General features: G+C 31.8%; 1 long non-coding RNA gene across 1 annotated transcript; it reads right to left on the bottom strand.

The window, feature by feature from the left end:
- Window positions 1-1,335: 1,335 nt before the first annotated feature.
- Window positions 1,336-2,364, bottom strand: LOC114304542 (uncharacterized). Its single transcript, XR_014336241.1, has 2 exons — window positions 1,872-2,364; window positions 1,336-1,735 (listed from the first exon to the last, which is right to left on the bottom strand). It is a non-coding gene; the product is annotated as an uncharacterized LOC114304542 (long non-coding RNA).
- Between the last annotated feature and the right edge of the window lie 4,105 nt (window positions 2,365-6,469).

Genomic DNA, 6,469 nt, shown 5'->3' with positions numbered 1-6,469 from the left:
AATCCAAGGGCGGCACGTGACCCCCCTAGTCCCCATGTGGCTCTGCCACTGCTCTTCATCCTTTGTAAAAGGGTCATGTGCTTGACCCCTTAATTCAACTCTCCTTAGGGAGATTTGAACCCACGATCTCTCTTCTTAGGGACTAAATTTTTAGAAACGTCATTACACCAATTAGACTAGGCTTAGTTTGTCGAAGGACTGTGCTATCTACCACAAATTTTGTATGGAAAGTTATCTCCGAAATAAAATATTGGATAAATTACAATAAATCTCCTTAAAGAGTGATTCATTCACACTTTGCTTTCTTACTTTCAAAACTCAACAATTATTCATCTTGAAATATTACCTTATTACAATTAATCTCTTCCATTAGAGTTCTATTAGGGATTTACATAAAATTAAGTCATGTGTAAACCATATGAAATACTTACTAAATTTTTAGAACAATAATGTTCTTATCTGGTGAGCCCGTTTGTATTTTGCCACTAAAATAAAGAAGGTGACGTGCAAATGAGATCACCAGATAAGTGCATAATTGTTCTATGAAATTAATAAGTATGTCATGTACTTCACTAATGATATGATTTCTTTTAATTTTCTAACAAAATCTTAATGGAAAGTGTTGAGTGCAACAAGATAATATTTTAAACTATTGAGTTTTGAAATACGTGAGAACAAAATGGAAATAAATTATAGTTTAAGGAAATTTAATTTAATTTACCTAAAATATTTAAAGTAGATTTAAGATTTGTAAGATGTGGAACACACTCAAAATGATTGTAGTTACAATTTTTATTTACCCAGACTTGTAAAAGAATGATCTCTCCCTTTCCTTAACCTCTCTCTTTCTTTCATTTTCGTACCCCTCAATTCATTCAACTTATTATATCACAACTAAAGAAAAAGAAGAAGAATGAAAAGAAAAACTAAAAGAAAAAGAAGAAAATGAAGTCCATAAAGAATTTTTGCATCTTCTTACAAGAACACAACGCGAAGAAATTGAAATGATTTTAATTATGGGACTTGCATAGTTAATCACCAGATCTCTGTACTCTGTTCAATAAATTTTATTAATTAATGGTTTTCATGATAAAGAAGCATTTTATAATACAAGAAGAAGAAGAAGGAGAAGAAGAAAAGGAAGAAGAATTATTTATTTAAAGAACTCCACATACAACTCTTAGGCTATGTTTGTTTTGAAAATTTGTTATAGAATTAAGAGTTTGACGGGATTATGAAACTCCTTGAAAGAGGAAATTCGTGATCCCTTAAGAGAGGTGATATTGAAATCTAATCCAATAAGATTGGAGGTGAAAAAACTATTTTGTTCCTCAATTTACAAAACAAAAGACACCTCCTATATAATAAAGATTTCTAAGTAATTCCATAAATTTAATATCAATTAACTTAATACTACCACACTAATAATCACTCACTCAAACAAACTAGCCACAAGGATGTACATATACATTACGTATAATGATGACAACATATCACCAACAAATGACAAACGTTTCTAATTTGGCAAGGCATTGATTGCAAACTCTTAATCCAAAAATTTGAAAAAAAAAAAAACAAACAAACAAACAAACAAACCTCATAAACAAGATGGTAGAAGTAGAAGTTGCAAAGGGAAGGGAAGGACGAGCCGCAATGGTTGCAAATATAAACCCTTACGTATTGTATTAATTGATATGTAACTATATTTTCGACTTCTGTTTTGGGCGAGGAGTTCCTAAAAAAATAATTGCAAAAAAAAAAAAATAAATAAATAAACAAATTAATTGACACAAAATTATAAATTCAGATCAAATTTGAGTCAATTGAAAAAATGTCAAAAAGTATAGCAAAAAGAGAAAGTAAACTCTCACCTCTTAAATTCTTCCCAATCGCATACATGGCTTTGGAAAACTGAGAGTGAAGAGGGACCAAACCAACAAAGACAGAGCCGATGTCATACAAAGGATTGAAACAAGCTCACAAAATCTGGCAAGAAAAGAGGCGGCGGCGGTGTCATGAATTAACAAAGTGGTGAGGGCGCCGGTGAAGGCATACACGAGCGATACAAGAAATGCATGAAAACCGGAAGAGGGGATGCCGTTGAATATCACGGTGGGAACAGGGTAGCCATTTTTGTATTGGTAAGGAATGACTAAGAGAATTGCGGCGAATAAGAAAGAAGTTATCAAGATTGTTTCCAAAAACCTCGTTCTGATCGCTTGCGTTGATGATCTCAATTTTGAGCCATTTGAGATCACAGCATCAATATCTGAAATCATTTCTCTTTATTTATATATTGAGCTTGAGTCGGAAACTGGACATATTATTTATAGCAACTCGCAATATGTCTCACACCTACTGTGCGGTTTATGAGATCAACTTTCTTCCATACTTTTATTTCTTCCTATTCTTTTCTACCTTTGTGGGCTCCCATCCAAATCTACGTAATGATAGAAATGAAATAATTATGAAAGAAGAAACCTTTTTTTGATTTTTTTGCCTTTTAGTAGAGGTTTGGAATCTTAGTTCCACCCATTAATTTGAGTGTAGTGTTTGGTGAAGCCTTTCAAAAATTGATTCCACATCCATTGTTGAAAACACGTCTACCGGGCCATTCTCTTGCACGTCTCCTCGGACGGCTGGCTAGTCGTCTAGCCGGTCGACTGGAATAATATTCAGTTTGCTTGGTTTTATTTTTTAAAAAATACTTTTCAGAAAATTCTACTTTTTTATTTTCCGTGTTTTTTTGTTTTTACTGAATTTTTTTATTATTTTAAGCAACTTTTTTACTTTTTAGACACACCTAACATAAATATACTTAAAAAGTAAAAAAATTGTAAAAAAATATTTTAAAAATTCACTAAATACAAAAAATATAAAAAAAAATACAAGAATTCAGTACATTTATGTATTTATTAATTTTTTAAAATATTTTTTTATAATTTTTTTACTTTTTAGATACATCTAATTAAGGTGCATATAAAAAAATAAAAAAAAATGTTTAAAATTTTAAAAATATTCACTAAAAACGGAAAAAACACGAAAACTAAAAAACTCAATTTAAAAAAAACTTAATCTAGAAAATTCAAACCAAACACACTGATTCATGTTTTTTTTTTTTTTTTTGGCACTTATTATTTTTATATTTTAAACAAAAAATATTTTTGGATTTTTAATTTTTTTTTTTATGAGCTTTGAATAGATTTTTTGATTGTGGGTTTGGTTATGAGTTTTAAGTTTTTGAATCAAATATCATATATCACATCAAAAATTTCAAACTCTTTTCAAAATTCTTTTTAAAACTCATAATCAAACAAAATTTTCATACTAAAATCGTAATTTCAAAACTCACAAACTCAAAATACAACTCTATTATCAAATCATAATTCTATAACTCTACCAAATGCTACCAAAATAATTATGGTTTGAATGTGACATTTTATCTTATTAGTTCTTGACCTATTTTGTTTTTATATAACTAAAATAGCTAAAAAAACCTCTCCACTCTTACATGCCAAACGAGCACCTAGAATAATACATCTATAGTTTATGTATATATTTATAAAATATGTAATGGAATGTTCCCATAATTTTATGAGAATTACTTATTAATTTGTTACTTCATCCAGATTTTACAATGTATAATATAATGATCTCCAACTGTTTTATAACTTAGTTAATAGCATTAATTTTATTGAATCTATTTTATTTGTACAAGATAACTTTCATTTGTTTTTTTTTTAAAAAAATAAAAAGGTAGGCATATTTTTAATTTAGAAAAATTACACAAACCTCTCATTAAGTTTGAAAAAAATTATAATAAACTTATAAATTTGACTGAATTATAATTACTTCTCATTATGTATATTTTTTCACTATTTGTTTAATTTTTTTTATCTGTTTAAATTGTAATATACATACACACAAATATATATAGAGAGGAGAGAGAGACTGATGTGTTCAAATTTTTTTATCTGTTCATTTTTTTACATACATATATGTGTATATATATATAGAGGAAGAGAATAGGAAGTGATCTGTTCAAATTGTTTTCCGACAAAGAAGATGAAGATCATGACATGATGGAGACGGAGATGGAGATGGAGATCTCTCCACTACCACCATCACCATCACCACATCCATGGCTTCACTATCCACCCTCCCAATCTCTCGTAACCTATCAAGCACCACCTTCTCTACCACCGCTCAATTTCAGCCACCCATCGACACCCCAACCTTTCACTCCTTCATCTTCCGTCTTTCTACCTTCGTCTGCCACGTATATCTCCCGACGTCGCCCTTGGTCAGAGCTCGTCGACCACTCCTCCCTAGCTTACCCTAACTCTCTTCCTCTGACGCTACCTCTCGCATTCACAAAAACCTATCTTACTTCCACAATCGCCTTCGTCTTAGCTCTCTCCCTCTCTCTCTCTCTCTCTCTCATCGTCTTCGTCTACTTCCTCACTACTTGACTTTTCCTCTACATTTTCCACCTCTCCGATCAACCCTTCGTCCTCTTTGGTGCACTTTTTCCGATTACAAATTCTTGACGAATCATCTCATCGATTGAACAGAAGGATGATAGTCGAGGCAACGCAGACGAAGTATTGATGATCAGAGACTACAGATCAAGACAATGGCGGTGACAACAACAACAGGACGACAGTGGATTTGAGTTCATAGCATAGTTCTAAATCGCGGTATCGGGTAACGTAACGGTATCGATCGCGGAGTATCGGTATCGGTAGTATCGACCGGTACGTATCGGGTATCGGGCGTCGCGGCTGTGAAATTTCAAAAATCATTAGCAATCCATCTAAAACTCAATTTTATGCATTTTTTGACTCTTTTAGCCTTAATTTATCACATTTTAATCAAAATTTTGATATGTAGGGACACTTTTTTGACTCATTTTTAACTAAATGATATATATTTATTTTAATCTCAACCTTTTATTTGGCATATATGTTAAACTTTTAATATAAAATTGATGTGGAAATAATTGGCATTTTTTTTTTCTGTCAATTTTCATCTTCCTTTTGTCAATATTTCAACCTAGTAAACATTATTTTAGTTAAAATAAATGGAACAATTGGCTTTATGAATTGTTAATAAAATTTTAAATTAATATAGAATAATGTGTAGAATAATTCTACACATACTAATAAAAAACAATAATATTTAAACCTTTTAGTAGATGGTTTGTTTTAACTCCAATAATATTTAAACCTCCAATAATTTTTGGATTTTAGAGCTTAAAAAAAATAATAAAATTTGGAAAATGATGCTTTTAGTAGAATTGCTTGTAAAATTTCAAGTAGATGTAGCATTATGAAACTGCTTATGAAACAACGCAAAAAGAAAGCAAATAAATAACAATAAAAGATAAGCAAAAAAGAAAAAGAAAAAGAAATAAAATAACATCTTTATTTATTAATTCAAATGGAGGAAACAAAACTGAACAAGTACTAAAGGACCTAACCTAAAAAAATAAAAAGCAAAAACAAAACCTAATCGTCTAATTTATTAATTATAACTAAATCCTAATCAAACACTTGATGTACTCAACCCATCATCATCAATGATCATCAAGCTTTAGAAGGTGGCGACTTGGCTTGACCAGCACAATGTTTACGCGCAAGATGAAAGAACGGAATTCTAAAAACAAAAGGAGAGCAATCATCCTCAATCATCCTCAACATCCTCAATCCAAAAAGAGTTGAGCTAAAGGCATCCAAACCGATGACTTCAACAAACAGAAAAAAAAAACAGAGCATCACTTCTTTAGCTTAAAGAAAGAGAAAAACAGAGCATCAACAAACAGAAGAAAAACAGAGCATCACTTCTTCAGCTTTGTTTTGCTTTTCTCAACTATTTTTGCAGGTGAATTTCAGCCGTATCGGACTGTATCGGAGACAAATCGTTTACGTATCGGATTCGGGCCGATACGTGTCGGGAATCGGCCGATACGGCCGTGAAATTCATTCTCGCCGGTATACCGGTGAGTATCCGACTCGGCCCTTCCATTTTCCGGTACGAACCGGCCGGTACGGAACGTACCGGCCGATATTTAGAACCTTGGTTCATAGATGCCACTGCCATTAGAGAGAGAGAGAGAGAGGGAGAGAAATTTCAGTATGGGTAGGGTGAACTAGTAGAGAGAGAAAAAGGAGGAGACGTGGAATACAAAGTGATTTTGAGCAAGGAAAATGTTTGCGAATCCATAAAGGAGATTCGATGACTCTTACTAACGTATTGATTATTCATGTGTTTAAATTTTTTTAAGAATTGTGTCTGACAGTAATATGAATAGTTCAAATTATTTTGTAGGTTGTGAGGGTTGTGTTTTGTGAGGATATCTATCATTACTATTTGAACAAATAGAGGCGTGGTTCTCAACAAATAAAAAGGCGCGTGGATTTTTAGGTAAAAGAAATATGGGTATTTTGGTTATTTCGTCTAAGCATAT

The sequence above is a fragment of the Camellia sinensis genome, chromosome 7, assembly GCF_055761805.1.
Source record: "Camellia sinensis isolate YWXY chromosome 7, ASM5576180v1, whole genome shotgun sequence".
In the NCBI taxonomy this organism is placed as follows: Eukaryota; Viridiplantae; Streptophyta; class Magnoliopsida; order Ericales; family Theaceae; genus Camellia; species Camellia sinensis.
The sequence above is the reverse complement of the archived record's forward strand: the minus strand, read 5'-3'. Positions and strand labels throughout refer to the sequence as shown.